The sequence below is a fragment of the Symphalangus syndactylus genome, chromosome 14 (genome assembly GCF_028878055.3).
Source record: "Symphalangus syndactylus isolate Jambi chromosome 14, NHGRI_mSymSyn1-v2.1_pri, whole genome shotgun sequence".
NCBI classification, from domain to species: domain Eukaryota; kingdom Metazoa; phylum Chordata; class Mammalia; order Primates; family Hylobatidae; genus Symphalangus; species Symphalangus syndactylus.
This window is the reverse complement of record NC_072436.2, coordinates 90,025,591-90,052,961: the sequence shown is the minus strand read 5'-3', so window position 1 is coordinate 90,052,961 and position 27,371 is coordinate 90,025,591. Positions and strand designations below refer to the sequence as shown.

The 27,371-nt window shown below is 34.6% G+C and overlaps 1 protein-coding gene and 1 long non-coding RNA gene across 23 annotated transcripts in view; one reads left to right on the top strand and one right to left on the bottom strand.

Annotated features, from left to right (window-relative positions):
- The window catches only part of NRXN1 (neurexin 1), a 1,136,968-nt gene that overhangs the window by 903,619 nt on the left and 205,978 nt on the right, over positions 1-27,371 (bottom strand). The window lies entirely within an intron of this gene.
- LOC134732372 (uncharacterized) lies at positions 1,740-16,948 on the top strand. The gene is made up of 2 exons (XR_010115471.1): positions 1,740-15,640; positions 16,637-16,948. It is a non-coding gene; the product is annotated as an uncharacterized lncRNA (long non-coding RNA).

Below are 27,371 nucleotides of genomic sequence, written 5' to 3'. Positions count from 1 at the left end.
CTAATGTGCATGTTCTGATCATGTTTAAAGTAGTCTAGGCCAAGCTATGATGTTCAGTAACTTAGGTGTATTAAATGCATTTTTAACTGGGCTGTAACTCCATGGTAAGTCAAGAAGCAACTGTATTTGTTTAGAAAATACTTGGATTCAATTTCCACCTCTAATCTTGTGACACTTTAAGACATCCTCAATTACACACACACATACACATACACACACACGCGAGAGAGACAGAGAGAGAGAGAGAGAGAAACACACATGATAATTTTTTAAAAAATTAAATGTACTTAAATTTAAAAGATGCTGTGCACATAATCTGTGGAAATAAATGAGAGAAATGGTTTCACAAAACAAATATTGAAGAACTGTAGTTACACAAAAAGCCAAAAGTCAGTATTTTGTTACATACTCTTTGGCCTCTAAGCAGGAATAATGCACTGTTTTAATCTTGTCATTTTATCCATTTTATTTTGACCCAATGCTTATACTGAGTTCAAAGATATTTTGACTTTGTAATTTTTCTATTTTCAATTTCATTGCTGATTTGTCAGGAAATCTCTGAGGAGCCCAGTTTTCTCCTTTAACTAATGGAGATAAGAGGATCACTCTTCCCCTCTCACATCATCCTCTATTCACACCAGGTTAAGCCTCACTATCTATACTCACATTGCACTTTGCAGTTTTTTCTATGGTATGTTTCATAATTTGAAAACATTATTTCTGTATTAATTTATCTTTGAGCGATTATAGGACATGTTGTAGGAACCATGGGTGTTTTGCTAACAGATGTAGCGCAAGTCAATGAGTTGCTACTGCCTAACTCAGGTTAGTCACCTATGGAATAGCTATAAAATGAATAAACTAATAATGGAATTTTTTTTTTTCAAGACGGAGTTTCACCCTTGTTGTCCAGAATGGAGTACAATGGTGCGATCTTGGCTCACTGCAACCTCCACCTTCCGGGTTCAGGCAATTATCCTGCCTCAGCCTCCCGAGTAGTTGGAATTACAGGCATGCACCACCACGCTTGGCTAACTTTCGCATTTTTAGTAGAGACGGGGTTTCACCATGTTGGTCAGGCTGCTCTTGAACTCCTGACTTTAGGTGATCCATCCGCCCCAGCCTCACAAAGTGCTGGGATTACAGGCGTAAGCCAGCATGCCTGGCCAATAATGGGATTTTAATAGCACTTGTTATAAAAATCTTCATTTTTAATGACATTTTGAATTATTTTTTAATGCTTAAATTGTTTAACTTTTTATAGTAAACTTTATTTTACATCACGTTCTAATGTATGCAAGCATAACTTCAGAATTTACTGAGACTTTTTGAATGACTTCTATTAAACTAATTTAATTGCATAATTTTCTATGCAGCAAAGTTTTTTTTTCCAATTTTTAAATTTCTCTGATTCTTTAAAATTAGCATTATCGATTATTTTTTATGCATGTTTATAAGAAGTAACTGATTCACTAATCAGGCTTATTTATGTCAAAGTTTCTAATTATTTCTGACATTGTGAGGTTTTTAGCTTAATTTTTATTAGCATTTCTACAAAACTCAATTTTTCTGAGTCAAATCGCTCAGATTCTATTTTTTTGTTCAGGATAAAAATGTACCTATGACAAGTAGTATTGGGTTTTATAAAACTATAATTTATATCTGATGATTATGTCAACCTGCAATATGTATTGTGAATCACTTTATTTCTTGGAGAAAGGAACAGGGTAAAAGTTTCAGAGTCTGTGAATATCTCTTAGAGAAAAAAATATCATAGTTACATAATGATGCAGGATCTGTGGATATAATATGGTCCAAATGGCAGGACTAAATGCGAGGACCAAAGCATTCTATGCTTCTACATTATACCTTTGAAACAAGCTTTGATCTTTAAAAATAAACAAAAATAAACAAAAACAAACCCAGATTCTCCTAAAATATGCACAAAAAACTTCAGCTTTTATAAGAAAAAAAGCAAACATCAGTTTATATAATAGGTTTCCTAAATGTTTTGTAAGAATCTAGTTTTTGTATCATTTTTGTATTTGTATTTTCATTATTTCAAGGCTGGGTTTGCATTGGAAGCAAGGGCACAGATTTGGTAAAGCAGTGAATCCTTCCAAAGACAAACATTTATTTCTGATATAACTTTTGAAGCAATGTGAATTTTCTTCTATCAAGTTTCCTTAAATTGAAATCAAACTATAACAATATCTTGGTTTCTATGGGTTCTCTGTCATGTGCATCCTCAAGTATATGTGACCAAAGGTTTTTAAGCCATAATGTCACTATTATATCATCACCTACCTACCACAAGAAGGCTAAAAATTGTCCTCTTTGAGATTTTGATAATTTAATATTTCTGTGTGGAAAAAAAATCAAACCCAACAAAAGAAAATAATATATGATAAAGAATTACAAGGCCTTCTATCTCACCACTTGCTATAGGTTTAATGGTGTGGCCCTCAAAAGGATACACTGACGTCCTAACTCTCAATGCCTCAGAGTGTGAACTTATTTGAAAATAGGGTCTTGGCCGGGTGCGGTGGCTCACGCATGTAATCCCAGCACTTTGGGAGGCTGAGGCAGGTGGATCACCTGAGGTCAGGAGTTCAAGACCAGGCTAGCAAATATGGTGAAACCCCGTCTCAACTAAAAATACAAAAATTAGCCGAGCATGGTGGTGGGTGCCTGTAATCGCAGCTACTTCAGAGGCTGAGGCAGGAGAATCGCTTGAGCCCGGGAGGCAGAGGTTGCAGTGAGCCGAGATCGCACCATTGTACTCCAGCCTGGGCAACAGGAGTGAAACTCTGAGAAACAAAAATGAAAGGAAGGAAGGAAAGAAGGAAGGAAGGAAGGAAGGAAGGAAGGAAGGAAGGAAGGAAGGAAGGAAGGAAGGAAGGAAGGAGAGAGAAAAAAGAAGGAAAGAAAGAGAAAAGAAAAAATAAAGAAGGGAGGGAGGAGGGAGGGAAGGAAGGAAAGGAAATAGAAAACAGGGTCTTTATAGAGGTAAAATCAAGTTAAAATGAGGCCATTCATGTGGGCCCTAATCCAATATGATTTTTTGCTCTGACTAAAAGAGGAAATTGGGACAAAGAGATAGACACACACAGAGGGAGGAGGATGTGAAAATACGCAGAGACACCATGTGAAGACAGAGAACTGGAGAAATGCATCTGTAAGTCAAGAAATGCGGAAGACTGCCCGCACACCACCAGATACTAGGAAGACACAAGGAACGATTTCTCTGCGGATTTCAGAAGAAGAGTGACCCTGCCAACATCTTGATTTCAGATTTTTAGCCTCTACAACTGGGAAATGATAGTTTCTTTTGTTGTAAGTCACCCAGCTTTTGGTACTTTTTATGGCAGCCCTAAACAAATTCAACTCTTTTTCCAGTATTAACAGTAGTAAAATTAAAACGATAATAAGAAAAAAATCTACTTTTCTGCTTACTCTTAGAAAATCTGCCTAGCATTTCTGCTGATTTGATTACATTTACATACAATTTTAATTAAAGAACGACTGATAAATGTTTCAATTACAGGAAAAAATACACTTAATGAAGAAATTGTCTATGATGATGATCTGAGAAGCCTTTTCGGAAAATGTTGTGATATATTTATTTTTCTTTTCTACTATTACAGAGAAGACTGGAGGAGAAACTAATTCCAAGCCGCCATACGTGATCAACTGAGTCATAAATCCTTTGCCAGTGTAGGTGAGAGTTCACAGATACTACTCTCATACTCTCTCTAGTAAGTCTTTCCATTTCTCAATCATTTAAGCAGTAGAGGACACTATTTTTATTTCTTTGCATTTTCAATGTATAATTTGTGCAATAACACATTGTTCAATTTTTTCTAAGTTGGTTTCAATGCTGAGAATTCTCTTGAGTTCTCTTCCTTGACAGAAAAAATAAATTTCTGGAATATTTTCAAAAGCATATCCTTGCAAACGGAAATGGTAAGCTTAATAAACCATGTTGTTTGAGGCCAGCCTTGCTGAATATTGCTCCTCATATCATCTTTAGTTATATAAAGTCATAAGGGATACTGATGTTCAAGATCATAAACAAAATGTTGCTGTAGCTCAGCAATTTCTTTTCTATGCTTAAGAATTGTTTTCAAAAACAACATACACTTTTAACATACTTCTGATACTCTTGATGATAACCCCAGGCTTTGATAGTTTGTTTTTTTTTTCAGCTGTTGCATTGAGCCTTTGACATATGAATATATCTGCATCACTCTCATAAACTTGAGAAGCTTTGTTGTATTTTCCTTCAAATTCTCTCTGGGTCAACACTTAAAGTACAATCCATTAACCAAGCCCTTGCAATATCCACAATGGAAAATGAAGATAAGTAAATATCGCTGTGATTCTTTTACTGACATATTTTCCCAATTCTTACCCCTTTCAAACAGCAAATCAGTTCTCGAAATGAAATCAATCTTGTAGACATGATTACCAATTATAAAAATATTACATTGTCAAATTTTATTAATTGGATCAATTTTTAGTATCATTAAGATTACCTTGCTTTCATTTACATTAGGTGAAATTATAGGATACAACGACATTAATAAGCAAAGGTGAGTTTAAAATAACAAGAGCTACCATTTATTCAATGTGGTATTATGTGGAAAGAAACAGTACCTGATGCTTTGCAAGCATTATCTTGCTTAACTTGCTTCAAAAAACTATGAAAAACATATTATTTCAGTTTTATAGGTGAGGGATGTAATAGCTAGTACAATATAGGAAACATATGTCAGAGCCAAGATTTGAAGTTGAGTCTCTCAGACTCCAAAATCTGAAACTTTTTCAAATATGCCGTCTTGTTTTCCACACTGACGCTTTTGACCCTTGCCATAAAGTCAGCATGATCTCTTTGACAATGTGAATGCAGTGAACACTGTGCACTTTGAACAAAAGAAAAGGTAGTAAAAGGACAAGACCATTTTCAGGTAAAATGAAGAATATGCAAAATGTCCCCTTTTTTTCTTTCTTTTTGCTGCTTTCCTTCCTAATTCCCTCCTCACCACTCCCACCTCTAAGTCAAAACCTTTTTCTTCTACCTTCAAACATCTGCAGCTATGCTATTTCTTCATCTACCTATCAAAACCACTTTTCTCTCCAACCACTCTTCCCTTCTCCCAATATACTTTTATATCACTAGTTGTTATCCAATGAATATGAATTTAAGTCTTTTGTTTCTTTGGGGACAGTGTGTGCATGTAAGAAGAAGCAGTGCAGTATAATAAAGAAGGCAGGTTTGGGAGCCAGGCTCTTGACTGAATCACTTGGTGACCTTTTTGTAGCCTTTTTGTGCCTCACTTTCATCATTTGTCAAGTAGTGCCTATCCCAGCACTTACTGTGGGAATTAAGTGAAGTGCTTAGAATAATGCCTGCCACATGGTTGGTAATATATGTGTTAGCTGTTATCCAAATGTATCTTTCATTGAATTAAAAATGTAAATAAAATATGTCTTCTACTAAAGGAATTGCACAACTTACCATGAAAAGGTAAAAAAACAGTATTGGGGTTTTGTTTTATTACACCTCTAAAAACATATTACGTGAGGACTTTAGACGTATAAGGTTACTTCTATGAAGAAACAGAATGGAAAATGTCAAGTCATTTAAGACGTTCACTTATTACATTAAAATATTTTCCAGGCAGGTGTGGTGGATCAAGCCTGTAATCCCAGCACTTTGGGAGGCCGAGGTGGGCAGATCACTTGAGGCCAGGAGTTCAAGACCAGCCTGGCCAACATGGCACACCCCATCTTTACTAAAAAAATACAAAAATTAGCTAGATGTGATCCCAGCTACTTGGGAGGCTAAGGCACGAGAATTGCTTGAGCCCAGGAGGCAGAGGTTGCAGTGAGCCAAGATCATGCTACTGCACTCCAGCCTGGGTGACAGAGTGAGACTCTGTCAAAAGGACGGAAGGAAGGAAGGAAGGAAGGAAGGAAGGAAGGAAGGAAGGAAGGAAGGAAGGAAATAAAATATTTTCCATTGATTACCCATGCTTTTATTTTGAATTAATAGTGTTCAATGTGTTATCAAAAAATAGAATTAAAAATAAATTTTAGACAACATGGAGAAAAATATTTATGTTTCAAATTTCCCAAGAGTCTGGCTTTGGTGCATTATAATCCCGATAGCTGGCATGATCCACTTTGTTGGCTACTTTTACAGGGTCCTTCTATTCTCTTCCTTAGTCCCCAGGCTTTTAATAGTCACACAGAATATTATTTTCACTACAGAACATACCTACCTACAATTTGGCTGTTTTTCAAGCTGACTTATTTCCCAGACATATTCATCCTTTAAGTACGCAAAACTGACTTTCATAATATTTCGATTGATAGGCAATACACAAATATGTTTAAATGAAGGAATAATTTATTGCATTGTACTTTAAAATCCACATTCCTTGCTATACATAATCTGAAACCACTGTAAAAGTATACTTTTTCTAATGTAACAGCAGGCATACATTTTTTTCCAATTTGATGTAGGCAGGACCTCAAATAATGTCAAAGTAAAGATGGTCAATCTATTCACTATTGGAGGAAAACATTCATTGTGTATCAGCTTGAGTTGGAGAAACTACAGTTAAGAAATGTTTTGTAACTGATGATGGCTTCCATGTTTATAAATCAATGACTCATAATGTATACATGTAAACCTATATTTCATTATTTTGGTAGTAAACCCCATTATAACATATACTTTAACCCTATTATTCAATATAAAATGGCAAAAGCATTTTTATGATTCATTTGTCGTATTGTTATTTTACTCAAGATTTGTTCAAATGTTTTACTTTTTGTAAGTTAAACTTTCTATGCTTAAGGAGTATATAGCTACAAGAAACAGAGAAACCCTAAAAATTACAGTTATAAGACTTAGTTAAATATCTTTCAGTAATTTTCCTTAGAGATATGTTCACACTGACCAAGCTACATAAATATATTTTTTAAAATTTAGCATACCAATGTGCCTATTCATGATAGGTTTTTTTTTTCTCCTCGTAACTAAAAGTTTGATGGTTTCTTTTCCACTCTGTCTCTCTCTCTCTCTTCTTAAGCTACCTCAGACTAGTCCTGCCTAAAGTTTTATATTGTTTCTATTCTACCGATACTCAGAAATACATAATTTGAAACTTGAATAAAACCTCTTTTGTATTTCTAATTGTTGGTGAGCATTATTCTGGTTGTTAGCCCCTTGAAGGCAGGTACTTTGTGTTACATTCCCAATTTATCTGACAACATATTTAGTTCAGCATAAGTAATATGCTTAGCATTCAAGATATAATTTGTGATTAATTTATTTTGCTTTTTAAGAGGAATTCTGGGGGTAGCATACATGCCAATCATCCTTGAAATATATATAAACTACAGTGCCTCTAGAGTGTTATAGAAAAGCCAATCGATTAAACATCAAAACCTCTTAGAGTCTCTGAATCATATTATTCTATTACTTCTCTTTGTTTTCTTTATCTATCTTTGTCTCCTATTATAAGAAAGAAGACATAAAGATATAAAAAACTTTTCCTACCTCTGCCTTGAAGAAATATTAACTATAACCTTCATAATTATGACCAGGGACAAGTTAATGACAGATTCCAGCTTTGCTATGGCTAAGGTAGACCACTCAAGGGATCAACTAACTAATATCAAGGACAGTAGGGTTCTTACTCCACTCATGAGCTTCAAGCATTCTATCTCACCCCTAAAAGAGATTATAACTCTTTTTTTTACAATTTCATTTTATAATATAAACCAGTATTTAACCTATATTTCTGAATCACTGGACTGAATAATTTTATATCAATTTATTCCAACTGCTATGAATACTGAAAGTGCATGAATGGAAGATGGTGGCCCATAAGGTAAGGACTTGTAACAGTGTTTCCCCAGGAGAGGGGTAAACACAAATAATTCCTCCAGAGAATCAATTTGCAAAAGGAGCTCTTCAAGGTTCTGAACTCCTTTCCTTGCTCTGCTGTACTCATTAGATCTGACCTAACAATGATTCTGCTTATCTTGGCGTTGTGTCACTACCCTTAGCTATACTTGAAATTAAGAAACTAACATAATTTATTTTGAGTTACTAGTACAATAGAAACTAATTTTCTTGATGGGATTCAGTTTGAGGCAGTAGGTTCTGTATAAAAATTTTTATCGTAGATACAATTGTCACCTGATTTCTAGAAAAAAAAATATTAAAGATAACCTAATGAATATGCCAAACTTACTAGGTCTGTATATTTGCTTTATATAAAATGTCATCAAATTTAAATATAATTCCCATATAAATATAATGCCCAATAAAGTCCACATCTCTGAATTATCTATTACTTGCATTTTGGGGTGTGTTTATACTACCTAGAATGTTAACCTTTATTGTGCCTTAAAAGTGCTTTTGTAAAATGTAGGCACTTTTATAACTATGAATGAGGCTGGTAAGGTAGTGTTTAGGATTCTCCACATCAGTTAGTGAATGTAAGAAGTACAGTGTTAAAACTATTGTAAACAGTTTCCGGAGCAAGTATAGACTGAGTCCATCCAGAATGACTGTAACCAATTTGACATCACGTTATGGATAAAGAAGCAATGAAAAATAAACCAAATAACTACAGTATATCATATTCTTAACTTTCATAAGCCGTGTTTTATGGAAAACTTTTTAGTTTTCTCAAAAGGCTAATACATTTCAATATTTTGAATACATCATTGTTAATTTTGAGTTGGCAGAGGTAAATTAACCAACTACCATTACGTTTTAGGATTAAGAGATATAGCTTTTAATAAAGTTACTGAAATAAAAAAAAAGAGAAACTAACATAAGTTAAAATTGATTCTACATAGTATCAAGACAGCAAACTCAAATGTCTAAAAGGACCAGGTAGAAAATGTCAATAAATAAATGTTTGTGTTCAAGGAAACCCAAAACTAGAGCAGTTGAGGGCCCACACAATCTAAGCATAGTGTTTTCTGACTCTTGATGCATCAATAAAATACTCAGCCTCTGATAATTTTATTTTATGAGATAAACCAGCATATAACCTATATTTCATGATCACTGGACTTAACACTTTTATAACAATTTACTCAGGTAAGTAAAATATTTCTTCGCTGAGAAGATCACCCACTGCCTCACTTTCAACACACTGATTAAAAATCTTAGAACCACAAAAAGCTTTAAGGACTTACTAAACAATTAAGCAAGAAATTACAATTTTGCCAGTCATCTCAGGTGAATCATACCATCCTGACTCATAAAATTTCCTTATGAACATATTGACAACTTTTAGGAAAAAATCTTCGTAACAGACTGCTTGAGAAAATTCATAATATCTCTGGCCTGGTCACACAGCTTAAGTACTTTCCGTAGAAAATATTCATGGGATTTATAGAAAGTCAGTCTATAGTGTTTACAGATTAAGAAGCAATCAGGGTCCTCTTCATGGAAAATGAGGATTTATTTACATTTTATCAATAATCAGAGACTCTATGAAGTTGTTAGAATGAGCTAGGTCTAGTCTTGAGGACTTACTAAAAGTCTTCAAAGGAAACTTAAGCATAAGCAGAGTAACTTCTCTCTGAAGAACAAATCAGGATACTTCCTGATGTCTACCTAAGGTCCCTCGAAGCCATAAGCCCAAACATTTTTTAATTATTTCTGTCCCAAATCCTCTTGCTAAGGAATTAATGACATTCTTTAAAGATTCAGCATCATATAAATGGAGAAGAGCCAGGTATGTGCTTTCCTAGAGAGAAAAAATAAATCAAACACAGTTCATACTTTATTCCAGAAATTAAGTGTTAACATGTCAAATGCTTTTGTCTTTAATTTGAATGTCTTTCCCTTCATAATTATGTAGAGCAGAGGTTTAGTATTTCTGAGGCTATTAAAATTCCTGAGATAAACTTGATTTTTCTCTATACCGTCACGCTCCAGAAAACATAAGAAGAATGTTAGTTCTAACCTAAAAGAACCCAACTACTTCTGTGGATAATCAGTTTAAACATCCACGGGTCAGAGGAGGGGATGACAGTTTATTGTGATAAACACATGTCTAAGAGAACCAGATCAAGGTCACTGACATGTTTAATATTAATTGCTAAACAACTGTCAGATGGCAATGGTTTGAGTTCACCACTTCTCATGAGTTGAATCCAAATTGCTCTCTGAAGGAGAAATCATCTACTAAATTCTGTTCTTTCAACAATGAAAACAGGCATACCTATCAATTTTCTATATAAAAAATACCGTTGTGTTTATTCACTCAAATGGATTTTCGGCTCTGCCAATTTAATTTCTTCACCGAACCTACTAGTATATGCCTCTTCAACATATTCACATTCAAATAAATAAGAGTAATATTTTCATTGAGAGAGGGATATATACCTCAGATAAATTCATTGTTCCCTCTTACCCTCTGTTGTTGATAAATTTAGTTTCAAAACATTCTAAAGCAATCTTTTGAAATCAACTGTTGGCTTGAGTACAAAGAACACGAGGTCCAACTAATTCCAAGCATTTTTTTAATGTGGTAAAGGTGTTGCTTTGATTGTTACTCTCGGCCACTAACTAGCATTGGATCTTTTAATTCCTTCAAAAGCATTTGAAGGACTGGCTTCAAACCTTTCAAAATCTGTTTCATATATACATATACAGAAGAATAGAGAGAAGTTTCTGAATAAAATAATAATATTTTGCAATTCTCTGAAACTTGAGAGGGAACCAGAGAATGTTTATTACTGAGTTTTAATGTCTTTTAAAGAGCCAACACCTGATACTTCAAAAACATTAATCTCTCCAATAAACACTTTACTCCCAGAAATTCATCTTAAATTCATCTTATAACATAAACAAGCCTAGTAAGTAGCATTATTAGGAGAAATTTCTGGCTGAGTTCCACATATATATTCAACTTCCTGAACACCCTTTAAAAGCAATTTTACCTTACTTGACACAACACAGAAATTAATCAGCAATAATAAGTAAGCTAAAACTTCAACAAAAGTGTTTGCATCTTGGCCAGGCACCTGACTCATGCCTGTAATCCCAGCACTTTGGGAGGACTAGGCAGGTGGATCAAGAGGTCAGGAGATGGAGACCATCCTGGCCAACATGGTGAAACCCTGTCTCTACCAAAATACAAAAAATTAACCAGATGTGGTGGTGCACACCTGTAGTCCCAGCTACTTGGGAGGCTGAAACAGGGGAATCACTTGAACTCAAGAGGCGGTGATTGCAGTGAGCTGAGATCACGCCACTGCAGTCCAGCCTGGTGAAAAAGTGAGACTCCATTTCAAAAAAAAAAAAAAAGTGTTTGTATCTTAATTTGAAAATATTCATAAAGAAATGTGTACCCTGGTAAGGGGGACAGATAACCTAAAAGAATTATAGGGGGAAGAGTTTTACATATATAATGATCACATTTTCAAAATTATAGTTGATCTGCAGATAAATAAAGTATGGTGTTTTTGCCTTTATTCTGTAAATATAATATATATCCTTTCTCTCAATGACCTGCTAATCCAACACTGATGATTCCTTGAAACATCCCTGTGACTTAAAGTTTACAATTACTAAGAACTTTTCCTAACTCACCATATCTCAGTTATTCATACACTTAAATTTTCTTTTATCCTGTCGAAATCATACAAGTATTGTCTGCAACCAAGATAGGTAAACATACCTTCTAGACCACTAGAACACATGGCTGTTTTCCAGATACACAATAAATGATGTCACAGACGAAGAATCAAGATACAGACTTCTCTTTACCACTGAAAATGTTCACCTCACATTTTTATCACAACTTAGGTGGGTGGGTTTTTGTTTTTTGTTTTTGTTTTTCCTACTTATGAAAATAGTGCCAAAGATCTTCAGCTGGCACTCCAAAGCACAGACAATTGCAGCCAGTGTTCTAGAGTTACTTCTGAATATTATCCTAGACAAGTAGCAGGAGCACTGACATGCTTTCATAAGAGAATAAAAGACATACAAAGATTTATTATCTGGCTTCATAAATTTAAAGCAACTGTAGTGCCTTGAATGTCTTTGTATAAACTTTCATATGACTCTAATAGAAGATAAAAATCTAATAGAGACTTCCAGAAGGTCAAATATGAAAGATAATCATGTCTAATGAATAAATTGATTTCTGCTAAATGGGTCACAACTCCAAAAGAATCTATATTATTTTTTGAAAGTGCACCTAAAGTACAAATGTGGCTCCATATTATGTAAGATTTTGGTACAATATTTAAAATTCTGAAATCATTAAGCAATTCCAACCTAAACAGAAGTATGACAACTTGTGATTATCTAGACTATATGGCTAACTCTTTTAATTTTATACAGATGTTAAGTCTTACCTCTGCATGTGTGCACTGAGAATCCAGATGAAAAAAAAAACTTAATTGTACTTTTCAAAAAACTTGGTTAGATAATTTTATTTAAACATTTGGTTTTGTACAGTATATATTTAAATTATATTGCTTAATGAATCCATCTGAAAACAGTCACTGGTTGCTTCTGTGATTTGTGAATAGGAGAACATATAAACACAGCAGAATGGCTTACATCTAGCAATATGTGCTTGCCAAGATAATTGGGAATTAAATATGTAAATACACGGAAATAATATCTTTGTGGTTACATATGTGACTTCCAAATCAGACCAAACTAATTCCTTAGGAAGGCCAAGTGATAGAGAAGCCATAGCATTAGAGTGACACCCAGAAATTATAGAAGACAAGCATTACACAAAGGCATAGAAAAGTTGAGATTTTGGTTTTAAGAAATTTTCCTCTTTGTAAGTCAATGTCTTAGTAAACAGAAACTATGTATTCATTACAAACAAATTGATAGATGTGTATGTGTGTGCATTCATGTGTGTGTGTATACATGACTATAATTCACAATTTAATTTGGGTAGATAGTTATTGTATAGATACACATATGCTTTCATTTGGCAATATATTATATACATATAATATATAAAATTTCATCTGGCTATTATATTAATATACCATAAATAATAAGAGTGTGTGTGTGTGTGTGTGCATGCGCATGTGTGTGTGTGTGTGAAATTTAGCTATAAACTTTGAGAAGGGAAATAAAAAGCAAAAAAAAAAAAAAAGGAAAAGTTAAGCCTCAGAAGATAATACACTGATCTAGTCAGTTTCTTTAAATCTTGAAAAAATGGGTTTTTATTTTTTGTTTGATACTTTTATAAACTCAAAGTTGTCGCAATAACATAGAGTGGTTTCGAATTGAAAAATAAAAAGATAATTGCCTGTGCTCAGATGTTGGAGATCAGTTTGGGCAACATAGTGAGATCTCACCTGTACAATTATATTTTTAAAAAAATCAGCCATCGGTGGCAGTGCATGCCTGTAGTCCCAGCTACATGGGAGGCTGAGTCAGGAGGATGGCTTGAGCCTGGGGGACTGAAGTTGGAGTGAGCTGTGATTGCCTCATTGCAACTCAAGCCAGGGTGACAGCAACACCCTGTGTCAAAAAAAAAAAAGATACTAATGGCTTAAATATGCATAATCTCATGTTTGTTAAACTATGCACAGCCATGAATTTACTATCAATAAATATTTTTACCATTTTCTTTTTTGTTATCTTTTAGATCTCCATCAAAATAAACATAAGTAAATGAATTTTTTATCTTTACTTTTGCACTATCTTCTCTCATTTATCGCTTTATCTTTGCAATCAGTTCCTAGCTTCCTTTGGTTTTATTAGCAAGGTATTACATTTGCATAGCATTATGTATTATATTGAACCATATAAAAGTGCCTTTTATAATTAAAAATCGTTGATTATTAGCAATTTCATATGGCTTAAACTTAACTCTTCTCAAAGTGCATTTTTATGAATTCCCTCATTTGATCATCAACCTTGTTATAAGATTAATACTCAGGTTACACAAAAGAAAATAAGGTTTTAAAGAGTTATTACTAAGTCTGAATCAGCTAGATACATTAAAGTACTGGTGCTTTGATTGTAGATTAAAGATGTGAACATGCATATACAAAGGCATTGTCCTGAAATTGGTTTTAATGAAAAGCTCAAAATCCACATTTCCATCTTCCCCCCACAACTTCTTACCCCACTAAAAAGTTATCATGATGATTAACATGGGGCCTTTCTTCACTGAACTACTAATTATTCTTTTCAGTGCTTCTTTTATTATTATGACTTTAACAATACATCTTCTGATCTTACTAATATATTTTTTATTAAGAAGCTTAGTTGGTTCTACCAAGATTAAAGAGGAGATCGTAGCCAAGTTTCTTTTAAAAATGAAGACTGCTTATTCTTAGCAAGAGGATACAAAATTGAGGGCAAAACTGTGGAAATTTAATTTGCATCATTTGTCCACAGTAAGTATGGCAACTGTATGCAAAATGCAGCAGCCACGCATTTCATCAGTGATAACATGTGACTAGACTTTCTACGCGCTCTTTTGTTTTTATTTGGTAGAGATAGCACCTTCCAGTGTTGCTCAGGCTGTTCTTGAACTCCTGGCCTCAAGGAATCCTCCTGCCTTGTCCTGCCAAAGTGCTAGGATTACAGGTGTGAGCTGCCACACCTGCCTTTCTTCTCAATTTTTTAATCAATATAAATTATAAAATGTTGTTCATAACTAAGGTTGAAAAATATCTAGTCCTTCACCCCTTACCCCTTCTCATTCCCCAAACTCTGTGAATCTACTGTAAAATGAATTCATAAACCAAGAGTCATTGCTTTTTTATTCTACTACTTACATTTTACATGGCAAACACAGAAAAAAGTTGGGTAGTACCTCGTGGAAGAACAAAAAAGAAGAACCCTGGGGAACAATTTCTGGGAGTATATTATACCACATGAAATCTGGAAAACTCCTTCATTCTCATCTGTCTTTTTTCCACTCTAAATCAACACACTAATTGGATAGAATTTTGCCCAGTTAACTTATACTTCCTGCAAATATTACTTCAAGGATCTCACTTAAAAATGTAAAATAATTAAATCCCCCCATAAAAGAAATAATTTTAAAATATACAAAGGTATTAGATACATTTTATTCTTATTGTCTCAAAATTATTGTATTTTGAGCAGAATTATTATATTGAAATTCTGTATTTTCCTTACTTAGTATTGCACTGGGAATAAGCTAGACACCATCTGTTTGATGCAATTGTTTACCCCAAAGGGAAAGTAAGTTCTAGAAAACAACTCTTAAAAACTGTGTAGATGTACTTTCTGATTCGACGACATAGAATAAGGAGCTATATAGAGAAGAATTCTTAGAACTATGTCATAGAATCAGAATATGTATAAGGCAGAATTCTTAGAATTATGTTGCAATCAGATGAACCGACACACTCTTTTTTTTTTCCTTTTTGCCTTCGCTTGACAATCAAGTTAAACCTATTTACCTTGACTGTGTTTGCACTATTCCTACTTCATCTTTATTGAGTAATTCTGTTCCTTATCATGACAACAAAATTACATTTTGAAACTTTCTCATTTAAAGCAGGTACACAAGTCAAGACAGACACCGATCTCCATTGCAGATGTGCACTGGACAATGTGACAAGGGATGCAGTGGTAATTATAAAAGATCTGTTGACATTATGTCTTTTCTAAATCCCATTAGAATGATACATTTTAAACTTATTATTTGATCAGGATGAGGAGAGTGAAGTAATTAAAATCTTTACAGTACCTATATTTGATATACTAAAACACAGTAACAGTATGTGAGAATTATATTTCAAGCATTGGGTCATTTCTGTGTCTTATAAGTCTCTTTGCTATTTAAGAACGCATGGTATTTTTCTGATTTCTATTTCTATTTAAAATATTAAAATGTTTATACCCATATTTCTATTTCAGAAGAGGTATTATAAAATGATTTAAAATTTTGTGGTCCCTTAATAAATTCTATATAAAAGGCATAGATTAAAGTGGTCAGGACTGTTTAAAAAAACAGTATTTGTGTTTATGTATGTGTGTGTATTTTAAGAGAGTGAATATCCATGAAACATATCCTCATAAACTGGCCTAACTAGTCTTCATAGGAAAGCATTATTTTCATGCTATTTTATCTATAGAATTAATCGTTTTGCATAGAGTCATAGAATTTTCTACATACAAGAATGCCCGGTGCCCATCTTCCTACAAGTTAAATAATGCGTAAATGTATCCTGAAAAAATGCTAGAATATCTCTCTTCAGAAAACCTGTGTAAATAAATTAGCTCATATTCTTAGAAAACAGTTTTGCTGTGTCTGTGTGTTCTCTTTTACCACACCTGGACAGACCTCAACTCGTAAACAAACATCCTAAGATCTTAAGTATAATTAGTGCAACCAAAACACTTGAATATCAATATTATTCTTTTTAATTGCATTAGCTTAAAATATTTTATCTTTTTGTTGTCTAAGAACCAGAGCCCTATGGTTTTCTCTTAATGTTAAATTGTCCATAACGATGACTCAAAGTCATATTAGAAAATATTAGTAGTCACATGGCCATTATCTAGTATGTCCCATTGATGAATGCTTTGGGAGGGTGATGTTAAATCTTCTTCTATTTTATTTAGGAATCTCATTGGATATCACAGCACAGTCTACACACTTCAGTGTCTCCTGGGTGGCAGACCTCACAGAATGAAGCCAGGAGCCTTATGCTGAGAGAATAGGAATATTCAATGGGTTCTTCCTTCATCATGAAAAAAAGCAACCAGAAAACAAATAGCTTACAGCAATCTTGAAGCTATCTTGTGTGCTTGTCTCAGTAAAAAAACTAAACGCAAGGAGGAAAAAACAAACTTGACATGGTTAAAAAGCAGAGGCTGCTCATCTGAATTTATCTTGCGTTATGCTTTTTTTAATTAAAAATCCTTCAAAGCTTACTGATTGTTTGGTTCATGAGGTGAAGGGCCTGTATCTTCAAAGAAAGAAGAGGCAAGATCTGCTAAAAGAGAAAGCCTCTTGTGATGATGTACTTACTGCCACTCAGACCAGAAAAGATTCTGGCCCTGATGCAGTTAATCACTTGGGCCATGAGTTGGTCACTGCTGTATCCTACGGAGAGCCTGAACAAGTAGAACTTTTGTTGAGTCATTCAACTATAGAATTTCTGCTTTAAAGGAAAGTCCTTTCCTCCAAGATATTAAAACACAGACTAACCAGGAATGATTTATATATTTTAAGATACAAATAATATGGATTTTTTAACACTATTACTAAATTACTTTTAAGGTCTTTGAGTTTAAAACTGTTAGGAGGCCTCTCAGGCTGTATAAATTACACAGGGCTCTTGGAGATCACAAACTGTCAGGAAACAACAGGTGCTGGAGAGGATGTGGAGAAATAGGAACACTTTTACACTGTTGGTGGGACTGTAAACTAGTTCAACCATTGTGGAAGTCAGTGTGGTGATTCCTCAGGGATCTAGAACTAGAAATACCATTTGACCCAGCCATCCCATTACTGGGTATATACCCAAAGGACTATAAATCATGCTGCTATAAAGACACACGCACACGTATGTTTATTGCGGCACTATTCACAATAGCAAAGACTTGGAACCAACCCAAATGTCCCACAACGATAGACTGGATTAAGAAAATGTGGCACATACACACCACGGAATACTATGCAGCCATAAAAAATGATGAGTTCATGTCCTTTGTAGGGACATGGATAAACTGGAAAACATCATTCTCAGGAAACTATCACAAGGACAAAAAACCAAACACCGCATGTTCTCACTCATAGGTGGGAATTGAACAATGAGAACTCATGGACACAGGAAGGGGAACATCACACTCCGGGGACTGTTGTGGGGTGGGGGGAGGGAGGAGGGACAGCATTAGGAGATATACCTAATGCTAAATAACGAGTTAATGGGTGCAGCAAACCAACACATGGATACATATGTAACAAACCTGCATGTTGCGCACATGTACCCTAAAACCTAAAGTATAATAAAAAAATAAAATAAAAAAAAGAAAAAGCGTCATGAGGAAGACACCATCTCTCCCCACGTTTTCATGACTGAATTTCCATAATTTAGTGAATTTGGTTTCTACCAATGAGAGAAGGCAGGTGGGGGAAGGAACAAGAAAGCTATCTTAAAAGGAGATACAAAAGAGTAAATATTTTCCCAGTTAGAATCTTAGTGACTTTGAGGGGATTAAAAGAACCTACTGTGAATAATTACACATCAATAACTTGGATAATCCAGAAAAAGTAGATAAATTCCTAGAAACATACAACCTATCAACCGAATCATGAATATAAAATCTGAACAGATCATTAACTATTAAGGGGATTAAATCAGTAATTAAAAGCCTCCCAAAAAAGAAAAGCCCAGATGAGATGTTTGCACTGGAGAATTACACAAAACATTAAAAAAAATAATGCTAATTCTTCTCAGAATTTTCTAAGAAATAGAAGAGAAGAGAACATTTCCATACTCATTTTATGAGGCCAGCATTATGGTGATAGGGATACCAAAGCTAGACAAGGACTACAAGAAAAGAAAACGACAGGCCAATAGCCCCAGTGAACACAGATGCAAAAATTCACAACAAAATACTAACAAACCAAATTTAACAGCATACTAAAAGTATCATACATCATGACCAAGAGGGATCTATTCCTGGGTTGCAGTGATGGTTCAACATACAAAAACAAATCAATGTGACACACCACATTAGTAGAATGAAGAGTGATCTTCTCAATATACGTAGGGGGGAAAAGTATTTTACTAAATTCAACCCCTTTTCATGATAAAAACACTTAACAAACTAGGAATAGAAAAATTACTTCAACATAATAAAGGCCATATGTGAAAAACCCGCAGCTAACAATATACTCAAAGGTGAAAAACTAAGCTCTTCCTAGATAATCAGGAACAAGGCATTAATGCCCACTCTTGCCGCTTCTATTCAAGATAGTATTGGAAGTCCCAGCTAGGGCAATGAAGAAAAATAAACAAAAGGCATCAAAGCCAGCAAAAAGTAGAAAAAATATCTCTGTTTGCAGATGGCATGATTTTATATGCAGAAAACTCTAAAGACTCCACAGCAAAAAAAAGAAAAAAAAAAAAAAAAGTTGGAACTAATAAGCAAAAAAGTTGCAGGATACAAAGTCAACACACAAAAACAATAGTGTTTCCAGACATAATAAAAAATAAAAAAAAATTTATTTATAATATCAACAAAATGAATAAAACAGTTAGTAATAAACTTATCCAAGGACGTGAAAGACTTATATACTGAAAACTTATATGCCGATTAAATAAGACACAGATAAATAGAAAGGCATCCCGTGTTTCCAAATTGGAATGCTTAATACTGTTAAGATGTCCAATCCGTCTAAAGCCATCAACAGATTCAATGCAATCCTTATCAAACTGTTAATATCACTCTTTTCAGAAATAGAAAAAAAAATCCTGGACCTGAATAGCCAGAACAGTTGAACTACCTTGTGTGTGCATGTGTGTGTGTGTGTGTCTGTGTGTGTGTGTGTGTGTGTGTGTGTGTGTGTGTGAGAGAGAGAGAGACAGAGACAGAGAGAGAGAGAGACAGAGAGAGAAAGGGTCTCACTCTGTCACTTACACTGGAGTGCAGTGGCAAGATCACAGCTCATTACAGCTTCAAACTCCTAGGCTCAAAGGATTGTCCCACCTCAACCTCCACAGTAGCTAAGACAACAGGTACACACCACTATGTCCAGCTAACTTTCAAAATTTTTTGTAGACACCAGGTTTTGCTTCATTGCCCAGGCTAGTCTTGGATTCCTGGGCTTAAGCAATCCTCCCACCTTGGCCTCCCAATGTGCTGGGAATATAGACGTGAGCCACCAAGCCTGGGCGGTCAAAATATTTTAAGAGAGAAGAAAAAAGCTAGAGGTCAAACACTTTCTGATTTCAAAACCTATTACAAAGTTACAGTAATCAAAATAGTAAAGTACTAGCTTAAAGACACAAATTTAGATCAACGGAACAGAATAAAGCTAGGTTCATATGGTCAAATGATTTTCAAGAAGGGTACCCAAAGGACAACAAATGGTGCTGGAAAAACTGAGTATCCATATGCAAAAGATTGAAACTGGACCCTTATCTTACACACAAAAATCAACTCATAATAGATTAAAGACCTAAACATAAGACCTGTAACTGTAAAATTCCTAGAATAAAACACAGGTGAAAAGCTTTAAAACATTGGTCTTGGCAATGATTTCTTGAATATGACACCAAAAGTACAGAAAAGAGGAAAAATAGACAAGACTACATTAAACTAAAAAGCATCTGTGCAGTAAAGGAAATGAGTGAAAAGGCAATCTATGGAATGACAGAAAATATATGCAAACCATTTATCTTATAAGAAATCAATAACCAAAATATATAAGAAACTCTATAACTCAATGGCAAAAACACAACTTGATTAAAAAGCGGGCAAAGAACTTGTTTAGACATTTGTTCCAAGAAATACAAATGGCCAACAGGTATATAAAAAGATGATCAATATCAGTAATCAATCAAGGAAATGCAAATCAAAACCACAAGGAGGAGGGAAAGCAATGAGATATCAACCCACACCTGTTATGATGGTCATAACCAAAACACAAAATAACAACTGTCAGCAAGGTTGTGAAGACATTGGAACCCTTGTGCACTTATGGTGAGAATGTAAAATGGTGCAGCCACTGTGTGAAACAGTATGGAGGTTCCTCAAACTATTAAAAATAGAACTACCATATGATTCAGTATTTACCATGTGATTTCTGGTATTCATCCAAAGGAACTGAAAACTAGGACCCTGAAGAGGCATCTGCACTTCTGTGTTCGTTGCAGCATTACTCGCAATAGCCAAAGGGCAGAAACAACCCATGTCCATTGACAGATAAATGGAAAAAGAAAATGTGGTATGTACATACAATGAAATATTATTCATCCTTAGAAAAATAAGAACATCTTGTTATATGCCACAATATAAACCTTGAGGATATCATGCTAAGTGAAATAAACCAGTCATGGGAGACAAATATTGCATGATTACACTTCTGTGAGGTACCTAAAATGATCAAGTTCATACACGTAAAAGTAGAACAGTAACTGACGGGATAATAGGGCGTAGGGAAGATAGGGAGTTGCTGTTCAGTGGTAGAGAGTTTCAGTCACTCAAGGTGAAAAAAGTTCTAGAGATCTTCCCTACAACAATGTTCACATTATTAACAATAGAGTCCTGCATACTTAGCAATTTGTTAAGAGGATAAATTATATGTTATGTTTTTTTTTAAAATCTCAAAGGAAAGAAAAAAGAATCTTAGTGATTTTTAGGGCAGTGATTATTTCCCTGAATTATTTCCATGGTCACCCTATCATTAAAAAAAGAAAAATCCTTGGTTGTTCATTCAACCACGGAGAAGTGGTTATAAATCCCAATATATTCGTACTTTACTGTTAACACTGACTTGAGCAGACATCACTCATGATAATTCCTGTGTTTGCCATTTGCATTGTATCACCCTGACTTGTCCCCGTATGCACCAGCACCAGTCTGCTCACTTGTTAATACACACATTTTCCACTGCACATGTTTGTTACAGGTCACTTTTTCCTTAAATTTAATTGCAACACTTAAGCAAGGACTAACCAGGAATCATTTTTTTATTAATATATATTTAAGAACCCATGATTGATATTCTTTTAGCCCTGGGGATGGGGATATGAAAAAAAAAGAATCATGAAGTGGTCCAGAAAATTGCTCTGGCCCATCCTGCCTTCTCTCCTGTATTAATTCCTATTGAACTTAATACCCTTTCTATTGAATTTTAGCGCAGAATTGCTTTCTGATAGTATCTATCTTTATTCTCTTTCCCCATTAAATTATCTCACCGTTACCTTACTAACACCACTTCCTGCACAGGTGTTGTGTGTCCCATAATCTCATTGCTTGAGTGATTTGAACTAATTTAACTCACATGACTGACAGTTCAGTGGAGGGTGTCCTTTTGACAGGGTGGAGAAGAACCTTGACTGTAATATTGCTGAGCTGTACTGCTATGGACCTCATCTAAGACCACAAACACTTTTTCAATGATTTATTTAACTTTTTGAACAGATAATATATTCACAAAGCTCAAAAATTAAAAAGCATAAAAAGATGTGTCCTGCAATGTTTCCAACCTGTTTTTGTTTGCCGTCTGCCTTTCATCCTCGCTCCACCCTCCATCCAGGTGACCCTGGGATGTAGACAACAATATCTAAGGTTTCCCAGATGCTTCTAAAGTAGAACACTGTTGTTTTCAGTTGTAAATAAGGAGGAGCCTGGTGTGATTTCAGGCTCCAGTTTAAAGATGTCGCCTCTCTGTCAGGGATCAAATCCACTTACAGTGCCAATTTCACTTGTCAAGCAATCAAACACTAAATAAACAAACCAACTGGATACTGAACACCCACGAGGTCTATGTTTGTGTTATAGATTATGGAGAGGATAGGGATATGTGGAAAACCATGTCTACATTAAATTGTCAATAAAACTGCATTTTCTAATAAAACTGCATTTTCTAATTAAACAGGTGTGAGATTTCCATATATGCATTCACCCCCATCAACATATTTATTTAGGACTTGGCAGAAGTTCAGGTGTCATCAATGACAATCCACTCATTTAACTAATGAGAAAACTGAAGTTCAGAGATGCATCAGGGTTTATAATTAAGAATATGAAGAGTCTGGATCCAGCCAGACTTGGTTTAATCCAAGCTTGTCCAACCCACAGCCCACAGGCCCCATGCAGCCCAGGATGGTTTTGAATGCAGCCCAAAACAAATTCTTAAACTTTCTTAAAACATTATAGATTTTTTTGCAATATTTTTTAAGCTCATCAGCTATCGTTAGTGTATTTTATATGTGGCCCAAGACAATTTGTCTTCTTCCAGGGTGGCCAAGGGAAACCAAAAGATTGGACACCCCTGGCTTAATCCTACCACTTAGCAGCTGTTTGACATTAGACAAACTACATAACTCCTATGTGCTTAAATCTTCCCATCTGTAAAATGGAAATAATAATATATCCTTCATAAGATTGTAGTGATTAAGTGAGTTAACATACGTAAATAGCAAAGAAGGATGCTTGACATAGAACAAGCACCACAGAAGTGCAAGCTGTTATAGGTTAAGTGTCTTGTGAAAGATGAGAACAGCTGGGAGAGTCTAGAGAGGGTTATACGCTGATAAAATGATGTACTGAATTATCCATTACAAAGCATTAGAGGAAAATAAAATTCATAATAAGGTAATGTGCACATTGCACACGTGAAAAAAGAATTTAAGAAGGCTGGAGTAGAAGAAGCAAATTACATTGAGTTAGCTCATAAACAAGGAAATAAAAAAATCAATAAGGTGGGCAAATAGTAGGCTCTCATAAGCATCACTGGGCCAGGACAAAGGTCTCAGAGACTCCAAATCCACTCAGTTCTGGAAATGCTTCCTTTATTTATTTATTTATTTATTTTTAATTTTCTGAGGGAAAATACAGAATGAAAAGGACGTATACTCACAGGTAAGCACTAAATGTTTGGATAGAAAAACATTTTAAACACTAACTGACTTTGAATCAGGTTTGAGTAAATTTTGGTCTTCATTGTATTTAAGTGATAGTCTAATTACTACCTATGATTTCAGAACTTTTACCAAATAAGAAAATAAAAAGAACTAGCTATTGCTCATCTTTTTCTATGTGAGTGCTAATATAAATTTTTAAAATATAAAACAAAGTGAAAGATTAGTATAATTTTGCTTTTCATTTTTAAATAAATATAGCTTTCTCTTTAAATTGTCTTCAGATACATTTCTCTCAGTATCTGAAACAATTACTAAACAAGATACGTCTCAAAGTAAGAATTCATACTTTTATTAAAGAGAAAATGGATAGCAACGTTCACAAGTACCACTGATTCACAATTTCCAGATTAGTTATATTTAAGTGACTGAACAACAAATAAGGAAAGTCTTAAAAATAAATATTTTTCTGCAGAAAATACACAAATATATTCCACTCTTGATAGATATCACCTTTGCATAATATAAGACACTCATCTGATGCAGTTAGCCTATAGACCCTTTAATGACCTTACAGCCAAATCTAATCAAGCTTAGATTGCAACAGAAAGTAAAGGGCACACTCCTATTTTATCAAAACGTGAATGCTGAGAAAAAGAGAAGAGGGAATGATATGCCTTGTAAATTTATTATAAGATAATTAGCAACCTTGCTAATGTAGTTCTTCAAATATTAAATCCTCATTTTCATTCTTCTTCCCTACCAAATTTAATATACTATGAGAACTCTTTAGCTTAATTATGAAAATAATAATAATAGAGTTAAGGGTCTGTCAATCCAGCTTAAGCCCCTATCTAGAATTTAGAATCTGGCATTCTAATTAACCTGCAAATACTTTATTTACAATGTTATTGTTTATACATTGTAATGAATTAATCTGATTGACTCTCTCACTGATTATGGGCTACCGTGCATATTTTCAGAGCAATGAGAGGGGCATACGATTGCATTTCTGACATTCAGTCGCTCAGCATAATTAGATAAAGTAACTATAGAGGTCAATAATCAATGTGCACTTGCACCCTGGAGACTTGGGCACCATTACGATTCCAGGAACCTCTTTGAGTTGTCATTTTAATTATCTGCATATTAAGATCTCTGAAGGCAGGCAATACTTCAAAAGATAGGCCAAAACCTCCTTCAAATGTTATTAAGTTCAACATTGCCAAATATATTTTAGTTGCCAATTTTGAAAACTAAAGAGATTATTTAAAGTCTATCACAAAACTGTTACAGTGAGAAGACTGAGGTAACTATCTGTGACCCTAGGCCATCAGAGCAGACCTGGGGGTGCTGAAGATTTGAAAAAGTGAATCAAAATATTTTTTTCTGGAAAAAATAATAAAAAGTAACAATACCTACCATCATACAACTACAATAAAATAAATGCTTTACAAATAAAGTCAAATAATAGATACTCCATAAATTCTGGTGAATCTTTGTTATTATAATTAGTAGCAGAAGCAACATCAACATTCACATTCCTGATTCCCATAGCACTGCTTTTTCTATGAATTAATGTTGTTTCCTCAACTAGACCGCAGAATAAATAAAAAGTCCTGTTTTACCATAAGTACAAAGTTTTGTCTACATGCTAATTAAGTATGCCAAACTGTTTTCTATGCTTCTAGAAGACAAATAATGATTTATGGGTCCTAAAGAGCACTTGGAATAGTGCTGGATCCACAGTAAATGTCCACTAATTGGTTATTTATTGCTTGATATAAGTAAGCACACAAAATGAAGGATTCAATGTTAAAGAATCAAACAGAGATTGATGAGTGTGATCAAACAGAGATAGTTACTATGTTGGAGGTAAATTTAATTCTTGTATATTTGAAATATATGTCAAATATTTCTGGGACATTTTTAATTGACTTTCTTCTCCGTGCATGCCAACACTACCCAACATTTATGGTAAGTCTCATTTTCTCTTATCCCCAACAATGCCTCACACACACAATGAACAAGAAATGAGAAACAATGTGGTCAGGCTTTCTGTCATAAAATCTGCTTATAGAGCGGGATTTGCTATGCAGAAGAATTTAGAGGAAGTCAGAGCCACAAAGTGTGGCTGTGCCACCAAACTACATTTTTTTCACACACAAAAAAGAGAAAGTAGAATAAGAGGCTGAATGGGAAGGAGAAATAACATCGCAGTACTGAGTACTTGTTAACATCCAATATATGAAAAAGCTATCTGAATAAACAGAGAAAAATATGACTATAGTATTATTATTGCTACAATTCAAACCCTTTGAGTTTGTGTGTGTGTGTGCGTGTGTGTGAAAAATAGATACACAAAAATATCAAATGTGGTGATTTATAGATCTTAAATATTTAAAGGGTATGATTATTATACCTTGGCTCCTTCTCACTCACATTTTAAATATAAAGATGTAGGGAAAGGTGATACCTAAAAAGACTACAATTCCTAAAATCTTATGATTTCACAATTTGCTGCACGGAAGTAGTTGCTTTTGAAATTCTAGTATGTATTTGAGCTGCGTGACTCCCTGAGAAAGGAATATGCTAGGATCCAGCAAAGGGATATTGAGGTTTGGCCTAAGGGCTAAACAAATAAATATGTTGAAGCCAGAGGCATAGTCAAAGGTTAGCTCCTTGGTAAGAAAATAGATAATCCCCCTCTGAAAACTCCAGGTGAATCTATGGCCCAGAAAAAAATACCCACTTCTCCAGGGTCATGCAAGGCTAAAACAGAGCAGCCTAGGAGTATGGATACAAACTGGACTAGCAAGCACCATAACCTCAGAAATTAGAATTTTGTGAGGCAGCTTTTCATTAGTAAGATGAATAACAAGAGGGAATACTTGTTTTAAAATTGCATCAAGCTAACTGAAAAAGAAAGATTAGGTGCAGGCATCCACAATTTGTTACTATGTTTTTCAATCTTGGAGACCGGAATTCTCCTGTACTTTGAATTAACAGCACACAAGTGACAGACTATAGAGAAGAAAAGTTAAAAGATTAGTAAATCAATAGGGCTGCCTTTACATAATTTGCCACCATAATTTTTCCCTGGATGCTTCCAATGTATCTATAGTTTTATTTATTCATTTGGCAAAATAGGGCACCCACATCCTTGGCACAGTTCATGGGCTTGAATTGTAACCGGAAAGAAGACAAATATAATTCCTGCTGTGATACTGTGATTTAAAATGAGATATATACATTTGGTCTTCACTCCCTTTTCCTGACATACAACTCTTAAAATCTTTGAAATCTCTGGAGTGATAAGAATATCATTTGTATGCTAATAAATGATTGCTGGCTGGCAGCATCTAGATAGCTTCAGAATGGGGGCCAGTCACCAAGACCGAGACAGAATTAGAGGGTTAAAACTTTCAGCCCCACCACCAACCTCCAAGTAGGTGACAAAGGCTGAAAGTTAAGTTGATAACCAATGACCAATGATTTAATCAATCAGGCCTATGTAATGAAGCTTCTATAACTCAAAAGGACTGGAGTCAGGGAACTTCCTGACAGCTGAACATATGGAGGATCCCAGAGAGAGTATGGCAGCTCTGTGCCCCTTCTTCCATACATCTTCATCTGACTGTTTATCTGTATCCTTTGTAATATCCTTTATAATAATCAAGGCAAATGTAAGTATTAAGTGTTTCCCTGACTTCTGTGAGCTGCTGTCGCAAATTAATCAAACCCAAGGATGGGGTCTA